Raw genomic sequence first — 24,145 nt, forward strand, 5'->3', positions numbered from 1 at the left:
TGGGAGCTCCCCAGTGGTTCAAGAGGTCCCAAGATATCCAGCAAGAGAACTGTGAGGGAGAGCGCTCCAACAGGTCAAGCGGTGTCAAGAAATCCAGCAAGACAATGGTGGAAAACGCTCCGGTGAGTCACAAGATTCCCCCAAAAAAAGGCAAGAGAATGGTGCAGGGGAGCACTCTGGTGGATCAAGAAGCACCCAGGAAAAGGGGAAGAAGATGGTGGGGGGGAGCACTCTGGTTGGTCACAAGACTCCCCCAGAAAACACAAGAGGGTGGCAGGGGGAACGCCCTAATGGGTCAAGAGGACCCAAGAAATCCAGCAAGAGGACAGCGAGGGGGAGCGCTCCAGCAGGTCAGGAAGTCTCGATAAATGCGGTAAGAGCATGGTGGGTGGGAGGCCCCCAGTGGTTCAAGAGGTCCCAAGAAATCCAGCAAGAGGGCGGCGAGGGGGAGCGCTCTGGCAGATCAGGACGTCTCAATAAATGCGGTAAAAGGATGGTGGGTGGGAGCCCCCCAGTGGTTCACAAGGTTCCAGGAAATCCAGCAAGAGGACGGCGTGGGGGAGCGCTGTGGCAGATGAAGAACCCTCGGTACATCTGGCAAGAGGACGGTGAGGGGGTGCTCTGATGGGTCAAGGTTGCTCTGAAAAAAGCCCAAGAGGGTGGTAAGGAGAAGCTCACCGGTGATTCACGAATCACCCAGAAAAAAGGGAAGAGGACAGTGCGGGGGAGCTCTTCAGTTGTTGAAGAGAATCCCCAGAAAAAGGCAGGAGGATGATGAGGGGGAACACTCTGGCGGGTCAAGAAGTCTCGATAAGTCCGGCAAGAAGACAGTGGGGAGGAGAGCTCGTGTGGGTCAAGAGGTCCCAAGAAACCCAGCAAGAGGACAGCAGGGGCGAGCGCTCCGGCAGATCAGGAAATCTCGATAAATGCAGTTAGAGGATGGTGGGTGTGAGCCCCTCAGTTGTTTAAGACGTCCCAAGAAATCCAGCAAGAGAACTGCGAGGGGGAGCGCTCCGGCAGGTCAAGCGATGTCAAGAAATCCAGCAAGACAATGGTGGAGAACTCTCCGGCGAGTCACAAGACTCTCCCAAAAAAGGCAAAAGAATGGTGCAGGGGAGCACTCTGGTGGATCAAGAAGCACCCAGGAAAAGGGGAAGAGGATGGTGGGGGGAAACGGCCTGGTTGGTCACAAGACTCCCCCAAAAACCACAAGAGGGTGGCAGGGGGAACGCCCTAATGGGTCAAGAAGTCCCAAGAAATCCAGCAAGAGGACGACAGGGAGGAGCTCTTTAGCAGGCCAAAATCCCACTGAGGAAAGGCAAGAGGACAGCGGGGGAGAGCGCTCCAGTTCTTCAAGTGACTTCCCAGGCAGAAGGCAGGAGCATGGCGGGGCAGGACTGCGGCAGGTCAAGAATTCTCAGTCTGGCAATAGGATGGCGGGGAGGAGCGTTCCAGCGGGAGAAGAGCGCCCTGACTAGAGGCAAGAAAAGGGTGAGGGAGAGCACTCGGACGTGTCAAGAAGACTCCCCCAAAAAGTGCAAGAGGAAGGCCGGTGGGGAGAGCAATCCAGCAGATCAGGAAGTCTCAATAAATGCGGTAAGAAGGTGGCAGGTGGGAGCTCCCCAGTGGTTCAAGAGGTCCCAAGATATCCAGCAAGAGAACTGTGAGGGAGAGCGCTCCAACAGGTCAAGCGGTGTCAAGAAATCCAGCAAGACAATGGTGGAAAACGCTCCGGTGAGTCACAAGATTCCCCCAAAAAAAGGCAAGAGAATGGTGCAGGGGAGCACTCTGGTGGATCAAGAAGCACCCAGGAAAAGGGGAAGAAGATGGTGGGGGGGAGCACTCTGGTTGGTCACAAGACTCCCCCAGAAAACACAAGAGGGTGGCAGGGGGAACGCCCTAATGGGTCAAGAGGACCCAAGAAATCCAGCAAGAGGACAGCGAGGGGGAGCGCTCCAGCAGGTCAGGAAGTCTCGATAAATGCGGTAAGAGCATGGTGGGTGGGAGGCCCCCAGTGGTTCAAGAGGTCCCAAGAAATCCAGCAAGAGGGCGGCGAGGGGGAGCGCTCTGGCAGATCAGGACGTCTCAATAAATGCGGTAAAAGGATGGTGGGTGGGAGCCCCCCAGTGGTTCACAAGGTTCCAGGAAATCCAGCAAGAGGACGGCGTGGGGGAGCGCTGTGGCAGATGAAGAACCCTCGGTACATCTGGCAAGAGGACGGTGAGGGGGTGCTCTGATGGGTCAAGGTTGCTCTGAAAAAAGCCCAAGAGGGTGGTAAGGAGAAGCTCACCGGTGATTCACGAATCACCCAGAAAAAAGGGAAGAGGACAGTGCGGGGGAGCTCTTCAGTTGTTGAAGAGAATCCCCAGAAAAAGGCAGGAGGATGATGAGGGGGAACACTCTGGCGGGTCAAGAAGTCTCGATAAGTCCGGCAAGAAGACAGTGGGGAGGAGAGCTCGTGTGGGTCAAGAGGTCCCAAGAAACCCAGCAAGAGGACAGCAGGGGCGAGCGCTCCGGCAGATCAGGAAATCTCGATAAATGCAGTTAGAGGATGGTGGGTGTGAGCCCCTCAGTTGTTTAAGACGTCCCAAGAAATCCAGCAAGAGAACTGCGAGGGGGAGCGCTCCGGCAGGTCAAGCGATGTCAAGAAATCCAGCAAGACAATGGTGGAGAACTCTCCGGCGAGTCACAAGACTCTCCCAAAAAAGGCAAAAGAATGGTGCAGGGGAGCACTCTGGTGGATCAAGAAGCACCCAGGAAAAGGGGAAGAGGATGGTGGGGGGAAACGGCCTGGTTGGTCACAAGACTCCCCCAAAAACCACAAGAGGGTGGCAGGGGGAACGCCCTAATGGGTCAAGAAGTCCCAAGAAATCCAGCAAGAGGACGACAGGGAGGAGCTCTTTAGCAGGCCAAAATCCCACTGAGGAAAGGCAAGAGGACAGCGGGGGAGAGCGCTCCAGTTCTTCAAGTGACTTCCCAGGCAGAAGGCAGGAGCATGGCGGGGCAGGACTGCGGCAGGTCAAGAATTCTCAGTCTGGCAATAGGATGGCGGGGAGGAGCGTTCCAGCGGGAGAAGAGCGCCCTGACTAGAGGCAAGAAAAGGGTGAGGGAGAGCACTCGGACGTGTCAAGAAGACTCCCCCAAAAAGTGCAAGAGGAAGGCCGGTGGGGAGAGCAATCCAGCAGATCAGGAAGTCTCAATAAATGCGGTAAGAAGGTGGCAGGTGGGAGCTCCCCAGTGGTTCAAGAGGTCCCAAGATATCCAGCAAGAGAACTGTGAGGGAGAGCGCTCCAACAGGTCAAGCGGTGTCAAGAAATCCAGCAAGACAATGGTGGAAAACGCTCCGGTGAGTCACAAGATTCCCCCAAAAAAAGGCAAGAGAATGGTGCAGGGGAGCACTCTGGTGGATCAAGAAGCACCCAGGAAAAGGGGAAGAAGATGGTGGGGGGGAGCACTCTGGTTGGTCACAAGACTCCCCCAGAAAACACAAGAGGGTGGCAGGGGGAACGCCCTAATGGGTCAAGAGGACCCAAGAAATCCAGCAAGAGGACAGCGAGGGGGAGCGCTCCAGCAGGTCAGGAAGTCTCGATAAATGCGGTAAGAGCATGGTGGGTGGGAGGCCCCCAGTGGTTCAAGAGGTCCCAAGAAATCCAGCAAGAGGGCGGCGAGGGGGAGCGCTCTGGCAGATCAGGACGTCTCAATAAATGCGGTAAAAGGATGGTGGGTGGGAACCCCCCAGTGGTTCACAAGGTTCCAGGAAATCCAGCAAGAGGACGGCGTGGGGGAGCGCTGTGGCAGATGAAGAACCCTCAGTACATCTGGCAAGAGGACGGTGAGGGGGTGCTCTGATGGGTCAAGGTTGCTCTGAAAAAAGCCCAAGAGGGTGGTAAGGAGAAGCTCACCGGTGATTCACGAATCACCCAGAAAAAAGGGAAGAGGACAGTGCGGGGGAGCTCTTCAGTTGTTGAAGAGAATCCCCAGAAAAAGGCAGGAGGATGATGAGGGGGAACACTCTGGCGGGTCAAGAAGTCTCAATAAGTCCGGCAAGAAGACGGTGGGGAGGAGAGCTCGTGTGGGTCAAGAGGTCCCAAGAAACCCAGCAAGAGGACAGCAGGGGCGAGCGCTCCGGCAGATCAGGAAATCTCGATAAATGCAGTTAGAGGATGGTGGGTGTGAGCCCCTCAGTTGTTTAAGACGTCCCAAGAAATCCAGCAAGAGAACTGCGAGGGGGAGCGCTCCGGCAGGTCAAGCGATGTCAAGAAATCCAGCAAGACAATGGTGGAGAACTCTCCGGCGAGTCACAAGACTCTCCCAAAAAAGGCAAAAGAATGGTGCAGGGGAGCACTCTGGTGGATCAAGAAGCACCCAGGAAAAGGGGAAGAGGATGGTGGGGGGAAACGGCCTGGTTGGTCACAAGACTCCCCCAAAAACCACAAGAGGGGGAACGCCCTAATGGGTCAAGAAGTCCCAAGAAATCCAGCAAGAGGACGACAGGGAGGAGCTCTTTAGCAGGCCAAAATCCCACTGAGGAAAGGCAAGAGGACAGCGGGGGAGAGCGCTCCAGTTCTTCAAGTGACTTCCCAGGCAGAAGGCAGGAGCATGGTGGGGCAGGACTGTGGCAGGTCAAGAATTCTCAGTCTGGCAATAGGATGGCGGGGAGGAGCGTTCCAGCGGGAGAAGAGCGCCCTGACTAGAGGCAAGACAAGGGTGAGGGAGAGCGCTCGGATGTGTGAAGAAGACTCCCCCAAAAAAGTGCAAGAGGAAGGCCAGGGGGAGAGCAATCCAGCAGATCAGGAAGTCTCAATAAATGCGGTAAGAGGATGGCGGGTGGGAGCCCCCCCAGTGGTCCAAGAGATCCCAAGAAATCCAGCAAGAGGACGGCAAGGGGGAGCGCTCCAGCAGATCAGGAAATCTCGATAAATGCGGTTAGAGGATGGTGGGTGGGAGCCCCACAGTTGTTTAAGGCATCCCAAGAAATCCAGCAAAAGGACGGCGAGGGGGAACGCTCTGGCAGATCAGGACGTCTCAATAAATGCGGTAAGAGGATGGCGGGTGGGAGCCCCCCAGTGGTTCAAAATGTCCCAAGATATCCAGGAAGAGAACTGTGAGGGGGAGCGCTCCGGCAGGTCAAGCGATGTCAACAAATCCAGCAAGACAATGGTGGAGAACGCTCCGGTGAGTCACAAGACTCCACCAAAAAAGGCAAGAGAATGGTTAGAGGATGGTAACAGGCAGCTTTGAGAGCACTCTGGTGGATCAAGAAGCACCCAGGAAAAGGGGAAGAGGATGGTGGGGGGAAACGGCCTGGTTGATCACAAGACTCCCCCAAAAACCACAAGAGGGTGGCAGGGGGAACGCCCTAAGGGGTCAAGAGGTTCCAAGAAATCCAGCAGCAGGACGGCGAGGGGGAGCGCTCCAGCAGGCTGAGATTGTACTAAAGAAAGGCAAAAGGACAGCAGGAGGAGAAACCCAGTGGGTCAAGAGGTCCCAAGAAATCCAGTAAGAGGACAACAGGGAGCAGTGCTCTGGCAGGCCAAAATCTCAGTGAAGAAAGGCAAGAGGACAGCAGGGGGGAGCGCTCCAGTTCTTCAAGTGACTTCCCAGGTAGAAGGCAGAAGGACGGTGGGGTAGCGCTGGGACAGGTCGAGAATTCTCAATCTGGCAATAGGACAGCAGGGAGGAGCATCCAGCGGGACAGGAGCGCCCTGAAAATAGGCAAGACAAGGGTGAGTGAGAGCACTCCGAGATGTCAAGAAGTGTCAAAAAATCTGGTAAAGGATGGCAGGGGGGAGTGCTGTGGATATTCAAGAGACTCCCCAGTAAAAGGCAAGAGGACGGCGCGGGGAAGTGCTCCAGCACGTCAAGATCGCACTGAAGAAAGGCAAGGTCACAGTGGGGGGGAGCATTCCCGTTGTTCCAATGGTTCAAAAGGTCCCAAGAAATCCAACAAGAGAACTGCGAGGGGGAGCGCTCTGGCAAGTCAAGCGGTGTCAATAACCCCAGCAAGGCAACGGCGGAGAGCGCTCTGGTGAGTCACGAGACTCCCCTACAAAGGACGAGAGGATGGTGGAGGGGAGCCCACCGGTGGTTCAGGCAGCACCAAGGAAAAGGGGAGGAGGCTGGCGAGGGGTAGGCCTCTGGCGGGCCAAGATCGCTGAGGGAAGGTGCGGGGGAGCTTGCTGGTGGCTCAAGAGACCTCTAGAAAAAGGTAAGAGGGCGGCGGGGGGTGGGAGGGCGCCTCAGCTGGTGAAGAGGAACCCCGAAAACAAGGCAAGAGAATGTTGGTGGGGGGAGCGCTCTGGCGGTTCCAGAGGCTCCCCGAGATCCGCTCAGACGGCAGCGGGTAACGCGGCAGCTCAGCGTCAATCAAAGAAGAACAGGAAGGCGGTTGACCTGCAATTCCAGAGCGAGGAGGAAGACTGGCAACCCGAACGAGGAGCAGCAGAACTTGGCATGGCCTCTGAAATCCTCCTTTAATCTGGGCTCAGGTAAGCTGGAAGCAGGGGACATAGGCTGGGGTTTGGGAGGTGGGCAGGTGAGAAATGATCCGCATTTTTGATCTCCTGAGTGACTGAAGCGCCTGGGAGTTCATTTGGAGTCGTTGCCTTACTTGATTTTACACTGACTTTTGCATTATATTTTAATGACGTAGAATTTTCCGTTTTGACATCGAAACCTAAACTTCTTTGGAAATTCATCCTCTGTCCCTTCAGTCTCAGCTCGTGGCACTTCCACTGTCTCGTGGCCCGCGTTTCAATGTACATTAGATCGCTTCCTGGGCCTTGGATTTTAAGTAATGGTCCGTCACAAGTTTGTTTTTCTTGTCCTTAACGGGCAGCTTTGAGAGCTCTCTAAGGAAAAGTGATATCTTTTTACCTTGTTACTGCTCTTTCCATGTTACGAGCAGCCACCCTCTTTATGATCAGTCTCATGCTTTTCTTCCTTTCTTGCCCAGGTTCAGAATACCGGGAATTCCAAGCTTCAAGTTTCCTGTGGAACATTGCGGGAGACCTTGATAACGTGGCAATGAGGGAGGTGATGAAGAGGAACAATACCTGTTCCTTTCCCATTTCAAGACGTTATTTTTTACCTTCCTGGTAGCTGTGAGATGATTTGCAATCTTGCGCTAGCACCTGCCTGAAAGAGAACACGGACCCTTTGGGTGCCTCCTCAAGAAATACTTGCTCTATGGTTCTGGCGATGTCCAGGCTTCAAGGGTGGGGCATAGGGGAGTGTAAATCTTAGGGGGCCTCCCGGGATGTCTGCAGGTTTGGGTGACCCGTGTCTGGGACGGGGACGCCGAGGTTGTCAATCTTGTCCTGAATCTCTCGCTCCCTCTCTTGCAGCACCCGAGACCGAATGGAGGAGCAAGGGTACGGGAAGTTCCTGCGCCACGACACAGATCACATTTATCGCTCTCGCCCTGAGAGACCCGGAGAACCAAACCGTTCCCATCGTGCCTTGAAGCAGCCTCTGCTCACGCGCTTCTCCCAGGGAGAAGGCAGAATGGCAGTAGCTCGCCACGTTATACCACAGGGTGCACACTCTGCAGCTTTCAAGCCCAGCTCTGCGTTAGCTCACCCCTGCAATTTTGCACCGCCCACGCAAATTTGAGTTGTCGCTGGTTGTTGCAGCGTTTGGCTTTGGTGAGGACAGCGTGTGTTTGTCAGCAGTTGGTGTAGGGTGGAATCTTGAGGAGAAAGTGATATTTCCGTGCCAGAACTGGTTGGTGTTTGCCTGGTATTGTGGTAGTTGTTCCCACAGGTGATCAGTGCTGGAGTGTTATTGCAGGATGAGGGGATTTTGAAGGCTTGTCTGTGAGATGCACTAGAGGCAGCAGTTGCAAACGAAAGGCTGAGGTGTGGAGAGTTTGTCGGTGGGTTTTGGACAGTTGTCAGTTGAAGAGTTGGTTGTTTGCAGGTGAGGTGTAGAGCAGAGGGTGAAGCTGACTTTGCCTGGGCGGCGCAACTGGATGGGTGTGCAGAGCTGAGGAGAGCGGGCTTCTGCGGGTGACCCTAAAGCTGGAGAACCAGCCGGCAGCTCCAGACACTCCCGCAGGGCCGGGCAGGGCCAGTGGCCTGGGGCACAGTGAGTGTGACCCTCCGCAAGCACCAAACAGCAGGTGAGGACCGTGGGGATTTGTACGGAGCTATGATATCTCTAACCCATGAAACTGGGGTCCAGCCTGAGCAGGGCATGTGCGGAAGCTGTGCTGCAGCGGAGGGGCAGAGCTGAGGGGAAGGGCTGTGTGAGGGGCCGGGGCCAAGGCAAGGCGGGCACGCTGTGGGGTGTGGGGAGGTGTCAGCCCCTAGATTCAGCCCCCGTCTGACTGTAGTGCCCTGGGGCTGATGTAGCTCAGTCCTCTGTGTGTTTCTCTTCAGGTGGAGCCGTGTGCAAAGGAAAAGCAAGGAAGGAGGCGAACCTGTGAGGAAGAGTGATCGAGAAAGAGGATTGGAGGGCACCTGTGAGTCAAGAGGGATCAAGAAAGAAGACAACGGTGGTGGAACCGCAGGTCAGGAGAGCTCAAGGAAGGAGAAAGGTGATTGTGGCAGTATTCTGACATTGGGCCTATGAGAAACTGTGAGAGTTGACAGCGTGAGAACAATCATTAGTGGAATAACACAAGAAGCAAGTACTGTATGCTACGTGATACATCGAGGACAGAGGGATTGGTACAGGAATGATACATCAAGGGGGATGACGGGGGTAGCTTGTGGTATAGACAACGATGCTTTTATGGCAGTAACAATATATCACTTATGTTATGACGAACTTACCAAATCAGCAAATGCTTGAGCAAGCATCATAGCGAGTATAAATGCAAACCTGAGTTTGTAACAAATGTCTCTTGTCTCACCTTAAAAGAGAGTCGGTGCCACATTCACTACAAATGGCACCCAAACAGGGACTTTGAGTGCGGCTGTAAAGGCAGCAGCCGTTCTGGTGGCAAAGCCCAACTGAACAAGGACAGGGAAACAGAGCCAGGAAACAGAAACCACAGCGTGCGCCCATCAGCAAGAAAAGATGAGCAATTTGGAACCATAGGAGGGAAGTTATCCCTTGAACCAAACAAACCCTAGATGTCCTTCAACTTTTATTAAGAAAGCAAAATCACAATGTACCAGTAGTCCGATTAATGACTTTATAAGAAAGGCTTGCTGATCATGTGCTGGACTTTCCTACAACTGGTACATTTTAGTTGGAGGCATGGCAGAAAGTTGAACGAGAATTATATGAACAGGCAGCAACTGGAGATAAAGCTGCTTGTGAATATTTATCTACTTGGGCAAAAATTATGTCTGGTTTAATAGCGACTCAGAAGGAAGTAGTTGCGCGGGTTGCAACTAATTGTGAACCTTCTGCTCCTCCCTTGCCAGGGAAGGAGGGGGATCCTGTAGATAGATTAGGCAAAAATGCACTGACCACAGATGTAGTAGTGGATAAAGGATTGGCTGATAACAAAGCCCCTGCATGTACCCTACAGTGAACACTTTTGGCAAATGATGGTTTGTGGGAGTCGCCTGACAAGCCCCTTGATCCTGGCCCGACGGACCCAGAGTAAGAGCCTGATTTATTCCCCCCGGATGTTACTTTGCAACCGAAAGTGCACACTAATTAAACCATGTGGGATAAATGTAGAGAAGAGGCTTTGAAAACAGGAGACTCGAAAGTGGTTACGGCATGGCCAGTGATCTGTTGTGAACAGCAATCTCCAGGCTTTCAGCAGCTACCATATGATGTTGTAAAGGAATTACCAACATTAGCTAAAGAAAATGGGGTTACTTTATCATTTGTTATACATTTTTGAAGCATTAAGCTCCTCTTACGAACTTACTCCACATGACTGGCGTTCTTTGTTGAAAATGATCTTAACCATACAGTATATTGACTAGTAGTTATCTGATTTTTGGGAGAACTGTACTATAGAGACCGTTGATAATGCATATCGGATGAGATGGATTGATTGCAGTCCTTTAGCTGGGGAATGTGCCCGTGCTTTGCCAGATAATCAAGTTGCGTAACCCAGAGAGATATATATGTGGTGTAATAGCAAAACTAGCAATGAAAGTGGTTCGGAAGTTACTGGAGGTTGGGAGAGATGCCAATACGTCCTTTTCAAAAATCTTGCAAGGATCACAGGAACCTTATGCGCTGTTTTTAGACCGCTTGCAAACTGCTTTGGAGAGACAAATTGATAATGACACAGCGCATGAGTTGTTACTAAAATAATTGGCTTTTGAGAATGCTAATGCTGATTGTCAGCGTGTGTTGCAGGATTTGGGGAATAGGGAAAGGTGTACTATAGCAGATATGAGAGTGTGTCAAAACATAATGCAACTGAACATTATACCAGCTCTCTAGCTGCTGCTTTAGCAGCACAGTTACAAGTATTGGGAACAGAACTGAAATCGAATTGTTTTTGTTGTGGGACACTGGGTCGTGTAAAGAAAGATTACACAAAGTATGCACACCAGACTTCGAAGGCTGTACCTCCTAGAGATCGTCCAAAATGGGGAAAGGGCAAGCACTGTGTGAGTGAACATCATTCAAGGGTTAATGTAAAGGGGGAGCCAATTAACCCTTCCCAGGAGGTGGGGGACAGGACTTCCCCCACCCCCATCAAATAAATTCAAGTCTAAACTCATGACCCGAGATCTCTTCCCTGGAACAGCTGGAAGTGCAGGGCTGGACTTGGCTGCCAGCCCGTCAGTGATGATAATTAATTACTGCTGTGGTATTGCTTATTCCCAGAGGAGTGTGGGGGCCTTTAGTGCCTAGTGTGCATGCTTTGTTAATAGGTTGGTCATCTACTACCAAATTGGGTTTGTTTGTTTTACCTGGAGTAATTGACTCTGATTATCAAGGTGAAATCAAAATTATGGCATGGACACCTGTGCCACCTTGCTACATCCTGAGGATGCCCCCAGATTTGCATTTTGTGTTCCTTCACTTAATCAAGAGGAGCCTATGAAGAGATAGCATTGGGTGGTATCACCACAAGGGATGAGAAATAGTCCAACCATTTGCAAGACAGTAGTTGCAGCAGCTGTACAACCTGTGAGGAAGCTGTACCCCTCAGCTTGTATCTGTCGTTATATGGATGACATCTTGCTTGTCATGTTATAAGAGCAGGAACTACAACAAGTAATGCAAGTCCTATGTAACGCTATACAAAAGGCTAGATTACAAATTGCACAAGAAAAAATTCAGAAAACTGCTCCATGGAAATATTTGGGGTGGCAAATACCAGAACAAGAAATCATTCCTTAGCCAGTAACTCTTAAATTCCATAATATCATGACCTTAAATGACTTACAAAATTGCTAGGAGCCATAAATTGGCTCCGACCTATTTTGGGCATTGCCACAGAGGAACTGTGTCTACTTTTTACACTTTTGAAAGGAGACCTGAATTTATTGTCTACTCAGGTATTGGATGACAAAGCTTAGCAGGCCATATAGAAAGTATTCGATGCTGTTGAACAAAAATAGGGATGGGGACGCAATTTGCAGCTGCCAGTTTGGCTGGCACTCATAGCCAATACCGTCCAACCGTTTGCAGTACCGTTTCAATGGGACAAGTCATTAAGTGATTCTTTAAGAGTTGGAATGGGTTTTTCTAGCTCACACACCAATGAAAACAGTTTGGATAATAAAAGAAATGTATGCAAACCCAATAATTAAAGGCAGAGAATGTTTGTATGCTATGTATGGGACAGACTTTGAATGTATATTTATTCCTACAACAAAGGAGAATTTGCAATGGTAATTAACTGAAGATGTGAATTTCCAGATTGCATTGGCAACATACGCAGGGAACATATCAGTTTATTACCCTCAACATAAACTGTGGGCTGAAATTGGTAATTTACCGTTGTATGGCAAGTGCTGCTGTCAGCAACGACAAGACTGAATTTACCGATGCCTCTGGTTGCTCACGTAAAGTTGGAATTACATGGCTAAACTCAGATACCCAGTGTTGCAAACACAAAGTAGAAAAAGGAGACCAGGGGTCAAACAAGTTCTTGAGCTGACAGCTGTTAGGATCGCTTTTGAGTGTTCTGTAATGAGCCTTTGAATGTTGTAACTGACTCATATTGTGCAGCTGGCATACTTATCCGCCTGGAAGCTTCTTTTCTTAAGGAAGAGGATGATCCTCTTTTGATGGCTGAATTGAGAATGCTATGGTTCCTAATAAATCATAGACGTCATGGGTTTTATGCAGCGCACATCCGCTCTCGCGCTGCCCTTCCAGGACCTCTTGCGGAAGGCAATAGGAGGGCCGATGCACGAGCTGTGCCGCTTACTGTGTCTAAAGCCTTGGAGCAAGCTAAATTATCACATAAACTCTTTCACCAGAATGCAAAGTCGTTAAAACGACAATTTCAAATTACAACGGATCAGGCCAGGAGCGTTCTTATGTCCTGCCCTGATTGCCAACAGTCGGCACCCGTGCCATCCAAAGAGGGTGTTAATCCAGGAGGGATTACTGACAAGTACGGCCAGCTGATGTAACGCGTTGTTCTGAATTGGGTAAATACGTATGTGTTTCTGTAGACGCTCATTCCAGATTTCTCGTTGCGGCTGCACGCACTGGTGAAAGAGCACGGGACGTCTGTAAACAGTGGTTGGCGTGTTTTGCTGTTTCAGGAGTTCCAGGATATGTAAAACCAGAGGAAAGCGGAACGCACGCTGGATTAGAGGAGCGATCCCCCGAGTGCCCAGCGCGCCGTAATAAAAGTGCCTGCTTTTTAACACTTTCAAACCCATGTTAAAGAGTCTGTTTGCTGACTTTTCGGTATCGTTTTCTGGCGACGAGGATGGGATAATCTGCCTGACCTCCCGTGGACCCCAGGATCTCTGGGACCTTGTGCCGGCACCGGGGAATTCCCGGAAGGGATCACGGATCCTCGGGCCAGCTCGGGACGTGGGTAAAACCCCATCAATGAGATAAGGCACTTTCATAGTCTGGTTTGTTTGCAGGCTGCCTGCGCGAGACGTGGGCGACACCAGCGCGTTGGGTCTGCGCGTTTTGGTAAATTGGGTAAATTAAAAAGAAATAAAAAACCAAAGAGGAAAATGAGAAAACAATAAATAAAAGAGAAAAACGAGGGAATAGTAATTTGGTAAAGGTACCTTTAGTGATTTTGCTGTTTGTGCCTTAGCAATTGTATGATTGTTTGTGTCTTTAGTGATTTGTTGTTGTTGTTACTTGTGTCTTGGGTGATTTTGTAGTCCAATACTTATGGTTCACCAATTGTCTGTTATTGTGATTGTGAAATAGGTAGTGGACAATGGACAGGAGCGATTCGGAAGAAATCCCCCCCGGGCTGTGTTTTGTGACATTGGAAAAGGATCGTTTGACTCCCTGGGGAACAGCAACCAGGGAATATTGTAATTAATGGTGGCCACTGTAAATAATATTAATATGCTGCACAGGTCTGGGTGGGTATACCCGAGATGTGTAGTATAGTAATGCACTACATGTAATATATAATGAGATATGTTTTAAATCATATATTGTCTATTATATAATGCATATTACACAATACAAAATGTTACATACGCATTGTATTTGAAAAAGGACAATCAGGGAAAGAAATTGAAACCAGTAAAAGGTTTGTTGACGAACAGATATTGGTGTAGAATACACAGAGAACATTAGATCAGGATTGTCCCTTGGTGAATGCAGGGTGGCATCCTGATGTCCTTATATCGGGGGACAGGCTGAATTGGTATGGACAGTGCATTTTATACGGGATTGGACACGCTGTGCCTAAAGCTGTAAATACGCCAAAGCCTTCTGAGATAAAACAGGATCGTCTGTGCCTCATTTGCTACACCCCTTTATCTGTTTCCCAAATTACGATTTAGACTGTATTTACCATTGTAAAAATAAAGCTTTCCCCCTTTAATTTTTGTCATGTATTGGAGCCCGTCCTACCTAAACTGTAGAAAAGACAGCAGCCATGTGTATTTTTAAATAAAGATTAAATCAAGTCTGCTAGCTCATTATCTTTAAGCGTTCTACTGTGATCACCTCCCTCCCAAGGTTTTGTGTCTATTGTATCAGGGCCTGACACCCACGGCCACAGTGGATGAATCACCATGGGCACAGCACCAGGACCCGCTTGTTGGTGTCCAGGGTATCCACTCCAGCAGACACTGTTAGTAAAAGAGCACATCATGAAACTGGAGAACCATCTAATTGTGTCATTATACACATTCACTGCTCTTTTTTCTGCTTTATACCCCTGGTAGCTTTTTAAAATGGCACAGTTTGAAAAGGATTTCTGTTTTGGCCCTGCACACGGAGGCTGATTTTCCTTTTCTAGGGCCTTCCACCCGGTTCACCGCACCCGTGTGATCACTGCGCTGCACGTGGGCAAAATCAGCTGTGCCCTGTGTTTCTCCCGTAAAATAGTAAGAACGCTAATACAATCGTTCCAGGAACTGCCTTCACTGTGAATATTTGAAGGAACCCACTGCTAATGTATTGTTAATTGGTACTTGTATTATGGATTAGATGCAACAAAAATCCATACTTTCTTTTATCCTTTGCTGTACAGGAGGTGGTTGAACTTTTCTATAGCAGATTCAATCACCTGTTGTAAAGCAAGATGGTTGTCTCCTGTGAGGAAGCAGGGTAGATTTACCCATGCTCTATAAGCACCATGGATGAGCTATATAGAGTAACAGCTTAAAAACAAACCAACCAGCAACAAGAAGCTAACGATCAAAACAACAAAAGGAAAAAATCCCCAAACAAACCAACCCAAAAGCGCAGAGGCTCCTGAACGCCCCCTCTCAGTGCTGTGATGTCCGTTTCCAGGGAGCCCGTGGGGTGTCCCCACAACCGCAGACACAGGTGACCCGGCTGGGTGGTGCCAGCAGAGAACAGTTGGTGTGACCCAGCCCGCTGCGCTGCCCTGGGAAAGCCGGGGACAAAGGGCCGGGCCGGGGCATGGGGAGGTTGGTTCCAGCTCACGGATCAACTCACAGCGACTGCGGAAACAGCCCCGAGCCGGGACGGGCCCGGCCGTGTGCTCCTGTCCCCCCGCCGCGGGGTCCTGGCTCTGGACATCGTTGCACAGGATCGTTTGAGAACCGTTCCTGAAGGATGCGCAGCGCCCAGAGCAGCAGCGCCTGCCCGGCTGCTGCTCAGCCCAGGGTAAGGGCTGGAACTGACCCTGTAGCAGCAGCAGAGCTGCCGCAGCTGCGGGCGAGCCGAGTTACTGCTGCAGACAAGACACGGGGCACAGGGAGAGGCAATGTATTTTATTAGGATAGAAGGCATCTTTAGGAAAAAAAAACATTTTAGCAATGTCGGGCTATTATCTTTTATCAGTGTGTCTGCCATGTGCGCGGCTCTGGGAAAGCGCGTTCGGGGAGCTCGGGCTGCCCACGGGTCAAGAAAAAGCGCCCGCGCTGCGGGGCCCGGGGGCGCTGCGTGACCGCGCTCGGTGCTGCCGTCTGGTGGCCACAGCCCGGAACTGCAGCTGGGGAGCGGCGCCCGGTGCCCGTGCCGCGGGTAAGAGGGGGGCGCTGCCGCTGCGACCGAGGTCGTGCCCGTCAGAAAGGGGGGGCAGCGGTCGGACGAGCCGCCGGGAAAAAAAGAGGCGCCCGGCTCTCCCGGGGCGGCCCCGCTGCGAGGGGAAAGGGGGAGGCGGCAGCAGGAGGAGGCGGCGTCTCCTCAGTCCCGGGCACAGGGGAGAGAAACCTGCCGGCTGGAGCTCCTTACGGCTCTCTCTGTTCACAATGAATTTAAGGGTAGGTGACCACCCGCCCCCCTTGTCAGCGTAAAGCAAAGGAGCGCGGTTTGTTGTTTCCTTTCAAACGCGGCTGCTGGAAGCCGCGCGGGCAAAGGGCGTGGGGGGCCCGGCAGGGCGGAGAGCAGACGGGTGAGGGTGCAGAGCGGGCCAATCAGATGGCGCGGGAAGGCTGGGGGGGGGGGCGGATCGCTGATAGGCTGCCAAGGCACGTCAATTGCCATTCTGTCCGCCAATCAGATTGCCGGAGGGGCGGGTGTCAGACGCTCCGTACTGCGCATGAGCAAACTGCGAGTACTGATGGGCCAAGAGAATGATGATTGACTTGTCTTCGGCAGCCAATCGTGTTGCGGAAAGGGGCGGGTGCTGCTCTCTCCCTACTGCGCCTGCCCTCACTGCGAACTCTGATAGGCGGAGAAAATGGTGATTGACGTGCCTAGGCAGGCTATCATTTTGCCGGAGGGGCGGGCGTTGCGGGCCTCTGGGCGCCGGACGGAGCATCCAATAGGAGGACAGCGTGGTGGGGTGGAAAGCAGCCAATCAGCGCGGGTCCTGGCGAGCGGGTCCGTGGTGTCTCGGGGTGGGTACCGGGAATTAACGGGAACGGGGGTCGGGGCGGCTGTGGAGCGGTTGCTGCAACCGGCACCCGGGGACCTGGAGGCAGTCGGCTCAGGGTAGCCCTTCGTGAGGTCCCCGGAGGCGGCAGAAAGGAAGGAGGCGACAGAAAGGCAGAGGGGGCCTCCCGCCGCGGAGGTCTCCGGGGCGCGGCGGGTGTCGGTGCCCGCGGAGCCCGGCGGGACGGTGGGAGAGTGCGAGGGGAACGGAGCGGCGAAAGAGGCGGCAGGTGAGTGCGGCCGCGGCGAGGGTGACCGTGCCGTTGGAACGGGGGGAGTGGGATGGGCCGGCGCGGTGAGGAGGCGTTCGGTTCAGTTTCCCCCCTGCCCTTACGGCCGAGTTGGCGAAGCCGGTGGGAGGTGTGTGACCCCGAGGGCAGGTGCGCCGAAGGCTTACGGTCTGGAGCCGTGTGTCCCTCCGGGACAGCAGTCGCTCCGGGAGCGGCGCAGCCCCCGTTAGTCGGGGGGAGACGTTTCAAACCAGAGCTAAGGCGCGGTGGCAGGCTCGGTGGCGTGGCGGGTCGGGCGCCGCTTCGGCGGGAGCTCGGGGCGAGGCCCGGCGGGTTCTGTGTCCTGTACGCGCGGCTTTCGTTCCGCGGCTCTCTGTGTGCGTTTTTGTTTCGTTGCGTTTGTTTTCTGGAGTTTATTTTGCGGGGTTCCCGCGAAACGCGGCACGACCGCTCGCCCGGGGCTGCCGCGGCGGTCTCAGTGCTGCCGCCCTGTGGCGAAACTCGGGTACTGCAGCGCACGGCCGGGGGAAGAGGCGCCGTTTGACCCGAAGCGGTCAGAAGTGCCAGAAACCAACGCCAGAACCGGCAGGAGCTGCGGCTTCGCAGTTCTGTCAGCATTGATCTTAGGACTCTGATTTTGATGCTAGTCGTTTTTACTTACATTACGCTACAGTGTTCTGTTTGGTACTGCTAGTGGGTAACAAATAATTGTGCTGTACCACAACGCGAGAGGATAATATTTCATAGACTTATACTGCCAAAGAGTTTGCAAGTGTATTGAAAAGGGGGGAATTCAAGAGAAGCTACCAAGTTAATGTATACTGCGATGAAGTTATAGAAGATGTACCCTTCATTAACCGGTTCACGTGGGGTAAATGCTTTCTGACCGCCTGCACGATGAGGGGATATTTTTCACCTTTTAGATCCTTCTGCATGACAAGAGGGAGACAGAAGATTTAATAACACATTGTTTAGAAGCTGAGAGCTTAGTTTATATTTAACTAATAGATGTGTTGTCAGTGAGAAACTAAACATTTATAACTAACTTCATCAATTATTTCTTAGGTTAAATATATTGTATGTTCAAAATTTAAAACAATTGTAATTAATATGTAGCAACTGTGTGATTATAAGCAATGCAAGAGCATCCAGTCGTGGGAGCACTTGCAGAGGACGACCCCCAGAGCTCCCCAGTGCAGATGAAAGAAACATTGCCTGCTTAACGGTGTAATTGACTCTGCTGTCAAGCTTATTTCTCCGTTTCAGTACGAGCCCATCCGGTGGCCTCACAGGGCTGTGTCCTGTGGCGGTGCTGTGGGGAAGGGGCGAGATGCTTTCCTGCACCGGTGGATGTGTTTGCTTTTATGCTGAGCGTGTCCTAAACGGTGTCAGTTTGTCTTAATGCTGTCTGGCGTTGCTGCAGTTGCTCTGGTTTTTTGAGGATGCCTTGTGTTTTGGGGTGGCCCGTTTCCCTCGAATCCTCCGTTAGCTCAGCTGCTCTCCTGTCCCTTCTTCTGACTAATTCCTCTGCTTTCTCCTGCTCTATTTTTTTCAGAGGCTGAACTCTAATTTGGAATTTCTGTGTTTCTGAGGGGGAGCTGTGAACGCCCGATGCTCAGCAGACCCCCCAGCCCAGGCGGGGAATGGAACCTGGGGAGCAGCGCCCAGGTGGGAGACGCGGCGCCGTCCTCCGTCCCCAGCGTGCGGCAGAGGAGCAGGAGGCGACAGCCGGCCGGGGGCAGACGCCGGGTGCGTCCCCAGCTCGCCAGAGCTCCCGCCGAGCCTCCTCCCGCGGCCCCGCTCGCCCCGTGCAGCCGCCCCCAGCTCCGGCAGCTCCTGCGAGCCCGTCCCGTGTTCCTGGGCCGCTCCCAAGCCCCGTCGTGAAGGCGGCAAGCCGGCCCTCGGCACCTCTCCGGTGGCCCCTGCGGAAGGAGCAGGCTGGGGCAGGGGTGAGCTACGGTGCTAACGGCCGCTGCTTCTTCTCTCCCTCTCCCAGAGGCCGCGCTGAGGATGTGGCCGTTCGCTCCCAGCCCGGGGGATGCCGTTGGCTGCGCCCGCCTCGGGCTGGCGAGGCTCGTCTGGCAGCGTGGCGGGAGAAGGGACAGGGGAGCACGTCCCGTGCGTGGGCGGGGGCTGCTGCTGCTGGAGCCAGAGAGGTTGGGGAGAGGTAAAGAGGAAGAAATGCGGGGCCGTCGGCCCAACGTCCGCTTCCTGCGGCGGGCGAGAGAGCGAGCCCCTCTCTCCGGGTGGCGAAGGCTCCCTCTGCGCGGCGTGCGGCGGGCCGGGGGCCAACGTGCGCGGCAGGGTCCGTGCGCGTATCCTGGAGCGGGACGGCTGCCTGGCGAGCGAGCCAGCGAGGCTCCATGTCCCCGAAGCCTCGTCTCGTAGGAGCCCTGACACCCCACCGTGTTCTCCTAGGCTGAGGACGGCCGAGCGCCCCGAGTTACCGGAGAGGAAGGGAGGAGAGAAGGAGACGGGAGCATCTGAGCTGTTAGAAGCCTCCTGGCAGCCACCGAAAGCGAGAGCCGCTGTGAGTCCCTGGCCCTCGGGGCCTCGTCCCCGGCTTGTGTGTCCTGGTGCCTCCCTGCCCCTCCGTCTCCTTTTTCCCCACGCTTTCTCTGGCCCGTTCTTTTCCCTGCCATTAGTTTCCTCTCTGTGTCTGTATGTGCTGCTCTGTCTCTTTCCTTCCTCCCTCCCTTCGCCGTCTCTCTCTCTGTGCCTTTGTCGTGCTCGGCGTTGCCGGCTTTCTTCATTCCGTACGGCGCTGTTCCCGTCCTCGTTCACGTTCTGAGCCTTTGTGCCGCCCCGTTTTTTTTTCTCTCTTTTTATTTTCTTTTTTCCTGTCCTCCGTCTCTCCGCGGGGCTCCTCATTCCTCTCTTTCTTCCTCCAAGCCCCTGTGTTCCCCGCGGTCTCTCGCTCTGCCATCGTTTTTGCCTGTTGCCCTCTCTCTTGCTTCCCGTTGATAGGAGGAACAAAAATCTTGTAGAAAGTCCTTGGCATAAGGCAGCAAGACCAGGCCTAACGGAACAGAAACCTAACAGAGAAACACTAGCTCTGTAGGGACTGGAGGTGGGGCAAAGCGGGATGTCGTTGGCTCGCAGGCTGGGAAAATGGGACGTTCCACTAAATGGAGAAGGAGCTACTTGAGTAGCAGCACAAAATGACAGCGGGCGTGCTCAAGACATGAGGTCGAGGAGCCAACACCGGGGCAGGGGGCACCGGGCTGCAGGGGCACCGGGGACCGCTGGAGACCCTTGATGGACACTGGCATACCAGAGATGGACTGCCAGCGAAGGGTGGGGTTATGGAAAGAACTTCTGTTTAATGCACTAACTAAGCGGTAGAAGCAAATGAATATGCAATAGGTGTATGTAAAGAATACCAAGAAGCGTGAATCACACGTACGCTCAAATACAGGGGCCATCCTCTGAGCGTGCGGTGCGCTGTATTGAAATTGCCCGCCGTTCAACACTTTCAGAACAGCGTTAGAGAGTCTTTTTTGCCGACTTTTTGGTATCTCTCCGCGTCCCGTGGTTCCTCGCCGTGTCCCCGTGTCCCGCTCCCTGCCCGTGGTCGCGTTCCTCTCTGTCCCGTTGACCGTGCCGGGTTTTTTTCCTCCGTCTCCGCGCCGCTGCCGCCGCGCCGATTTGTTTCTTTCTGTGCCCTGTTCCTGGTGCTCTTCCGGCCTCTTTTCCTCTGTCCCCCCCGCTGCTTTGATCTCTGCCTTGTTTTTTCAGAGCCCTGTCCCTTTTTTCTCTTCTCGCTTTTGAAGAGAAGCTGCCAAGTTAACGTATACTGCGATGAAGTTATAGAAGGTGTACCCGTCATTAACCAGTTGACATGAGGTAAATGCTTTCTGACCGCCTGCACGATGAGGGGATATTTTTCACCTTTTAGATCCTTCTGCACGACAAGAGGGAGATGGAAGGTTAAGTAACACGTTGTTTAGAAGCTGAGAGCTTAGTTTATATTTGACTAATAATTAACAGATGTATTGTCAGCGAGAAACTAAACAATTATAACTAACATCGTCAAATGAAATAAAGAACGTGGCTTAGCAGTGCTGCTGACTCTGCCGTCCCGTTTCTTTCCCCGTTTCAGGCGGTGAGCCAGCCGGAGGACCCGCTCTGTCCGGCCGCAGGGCCCGTGGAGCTGAGGACTCTCTTGGCGCACCCCGGGGATGTCTCTGGAGAGACTCCTCGTCTCGGTCGGATCGCCGCGGGGACGGACGAGGACCTCTGGTGAGAAGTCTTTCTTCTCTGAAATTTGGGACCGGTCACGTGCTCGCGAACTGTCCGTAAGTCGTGGTACGGAATTTCGGCAGGATAGCGTGGACGGGGTTGCGAGCACCTTAGAGGTATACAGTAGTTGCTGTGGAGTTGTTTGTGCGGCCAGCTTTTGGTGTTGGTTGTTCCCGTGCTCCGTTGTGGTGCAAAGCTGGCTCTGTATGTAGCCGTGAAGCGTACCGTAGTTGGGTTTAATTCTTGGATGTGCCTTGGTTCTGACTATGCACTTGAACACCGAAAACTACAGCAGGAGCTGCTGTGGCTTTAACTTGCAAGGAGTGTGAGCGTTGTGGAGCCATCTGTGTTGCAGAGTGTCCTAATTGCGGTGCTGAGTGTTAGAGAGATTTGAGCTGGGTACCGGAATTGTTTTGTTTTGGAGACGGTGGGATAAACTTGGAGTACAACTTGTGAGGGCGGTGTGTCGTGGGTAGGTTTGAGTATTATCTGTGGAGTACTGCTGTAGGTGTTAATAGTTATTTGCTCGTATTTGTTACAAGATGAGCCGTGTCGTTCCGTGTGACGCGTAATGGGAGGACGGCGTAGTAGCGGTATTCTGAAAAAGAGCCCGTTCGGGTGTATTTTAGCTCACAGGAAAGAGATTGAGGAACCACCTGGTGATAATGTGAATAGAGAAACCTTGATGAAATCTTGTGAGCAGAGGCCATTGTATAAATTGGACAAGGAAGGAAAGCCTGTGCGCAAAGCGCGGTGCTGCACCCGGAAGGAGGCGAACCTGTGAGGAAGAGTGATCGAGAAGGAGGGTTGGAGCGCACCTGTGAGTCAAGAGGGCCCCAGAAAGAAGACACGGGTGGTGGAACCACAGGTCAGGAGAGCTCAAGGAAGGAGAAAGGTGATTGGGGCAGTATGGGTTTTTCTAGCTCACGCGCTAATGGAAACAGTTTGGATAATAAAAGAAATGTATTCAAAACCAATAATTAAAGGCAGGGAATGTTTATATGCTATGTATTGGATAGACCTGAAGGTGTATTTGTTCCTAGAACAAAGGTGAAGTTACAATGGTAATTAACTGAAGATGTGAATTTCCAGATTGCATTGGCAACATACGCAGGGAACATATCAGTTTATTACCCTCAACATAAACTGTGGGCTGAAATTGGTAATTTACCGTTGTATGGCAAGTGCTGCTGTCAGCAACGACAAGACTGAATTTACCGATGCCTCTGGTTGCTCACGTAAAGTTGTAATTACATGGCTAAACTCAGATACCCAGTGTTGCAAACACAAGGTAGAAAAAGGAGACCAAGGGTCAAACAAGTTCTTGAGCTGACAGCTGTTAGGATCGCTTTTGAGTGTTCTGTAATGAGCCTTTGAATGTTGTAACTGACTCATTATGCAGCTGGCATACTTAACCGCCTGGAAGCTTCTTTTCTTAAGGAAGAGGATGATCCTCTTTTGATGGCTGGATTGAGAATGCTATGGTTCCTAATAAATCATAGGCGTCATGGTTTTTATGCAGCGCACATCCGCTCTCGCGCTGCCCTTCCAGGACCTCTTGCGGAAGGCAATAGGAGGGCCGATGCACGAGCTGTGCCGCTTACTGTGCCTAAAGCCTTGGAGCAAGCTAAATTATCACATCAACTCTTTCACCAGAATGCAAAGTCGTTAAAACGACAATTTCAAATTACAACGGATCAGGCCAGGAGCGTTCTTATGTCCTGCCCTGATTGCCAACAGTCGGCACCCGTGCCATCCAAAGAGGGTGTTAATCCAGGAGGGATTACTGACAAGTACGGCCAGCTGATGTAACGCGTTGTTCTGAATTGGGTAAATACGTACGTGTTTCTGTAGACGCTCATTCCAGATTTCTCGTTGCGGCTGCACGCACTGGTGAAAGAGCACGGGACGTCTGTAAACAGTGGTTGGCGTGTTTTGCTGTTTCAGGAGTTCCAGGATATGTAAAACCAGAGGAAAGCGGAACGCAGGCTGGATTAGAGGAGCGATCCCCCGAGTGCCCAGCGCGCCGTAATAAAAGTGCCTGCTTTTTAACACTTTCAAAACAGTGTTAAAGAGTCTGTTTGCCGACTTTTCGGTATCGTTTTCTGGCGACGAGGATGGGATAATCTGCCTGACCTCCCGTGGACCCCAGGATCTCTGGGACCTTGTGCCGGCACCGGGGAATTCCCGGAAGGGATCACGGATCCTCGGGCCAGCTCGGGACGTGGGTAAAACCCCATCAATGAGATAAGGCACTTTCATAGTCTGGTTTGTTTGCAGGCTGCCTGCGCGAGACGTGGGCGACACCAGCGCGTTGGGTCTGCGCGTTTTGGTAAATTGGGTAAATTAAAAAGAAATAAAAAACCAAAGAGGAAAATGAGAAAACAATAAATAAAAGAGAAAAACGAGGGAATAGTAATTTGGTAAAGGTACCTTTAGTGATTTTGCTGTTTGTGCCTTAGCAATTGTATGATTGTTTGTGTCTTTAGTGATTTGTTGTTGTTGTTACTTGTGTCTTGGGTGATTTTGTAGTCCAATACTTATGGTTCACCAATTGTCTGTTATTGTGATTGTGAAATAGGTAGTGGACAATGGACAGGAGCGATTCGGAAGAAATCCCCCCCGGGCTGTGTTTTGTGACATTGGAAAAGGATCGTTTGACTCCCTAGGGAACAGCAACCAGGGAATATTGTAATTAATGGTGGCCACTGTAAATAATATTAATATGCTGCACAGGTCTGGGTGGGTATACCCGAGATGTGTAGTATAGTAATGCACTACATGTAATATATAATGAGATATGTTTTAAATCATATATTGTCTATTATATAATGCATATTACACAATACAAAATGTTACATACGCATTGTATTTGAAAAAGGACAATCAGGGAAAGAAATTGAAACCAGTAAAAGGTTTGTTGACGAACAGATATTGGTGTAGAATACACAGAGAACATTAGATCAGGATTGTCCCTTGGTGAATGCAGGGTGGCATCCTGATGTCCTTATATCGGGGGACAGGCTGAATTGGTATGGACAGTGCATTTTATACGGGATTGGACACGCTGTGCCTAAAGCTGTAAATACGCCAAAGCCTTCTGAGATAAAACAGGATCGTCTGTGCCTCATTTGCTACACCCCTTTATCTGTTTCCCAAATTACGATTTAGACTGTATTTACCATTGTAAAAATAAAGCTTTCCCCCTTTAATTTTTGTCATGTATTGTAATTCATAGAGATATTGGAGCCCGTCCTACCTAAACTGTAGAAAAGACAGCAGCCATGTGT

At 52.0% G+C, this 24,145-nt stretch overlaps 2 long non-coding RNA genes across 3 annotated transcripts; both read left to right on the plus strand.

Annotated features, from left to right (window-relative positions):
- The first annotated feature begins 6,208 nt into the window (after positions 1 to 6,208).
- On the plus strand, positions 6,209 to 13,915 carry LOC136102841 (uncharacterized). Of its 2 annotated transcripts, XR_011739523.1 has the most exons (5): positions 6,209 to 6,488; positions 6,956 to 7,035; positions 7,347 to 8,122; positions 8,382 to 8,539; positions 12,651 to 13,915. It is a non-coding gene; the product is annotated as an uncharacterized lncRNA (long non-coding RNA). The 2 variants fall into 2 exon arrangements; XR_010651489.2 differs by lacking the exon at positions 12,651 to 13,915 and having other exon boundaries at positions 8,382 to 8,848.
- Positions 13,916 to 17,866: 3,951 nt separating this feature from the next.
- On the plus strand, positions 17,867 to 24,067 carry LOC139828162 (uncharacterized). The gene is made up of 5 exons (XR_011739524.1): positions 17,867 to 18,562; positions 19,032 to 19,143; positions 20,352 to 20,459; positions 20,716 to 20,855; positions 22,803 to 24,067. It is a non-coding gene; the product is annotated as an uncharacterized lncRNA (long non-coding RNA).
- Positions 24,068 to 24,145: the final 78 nt, after the last annotated feature.

This window comes from Patagioenas fasciata, chromosome 5, assembly GCF_037038585.1.
Source record: "Patagioenas fasciata isolate bPatFas1 chromosome 5, bPatFas1.hap1, whole genome shotgun sequence".
NCBI lineage: Eukaryota > Metazoa > Chordata > Aves > Columbiformes > Columbidae > Patagioenas > Patagioenas fasciata.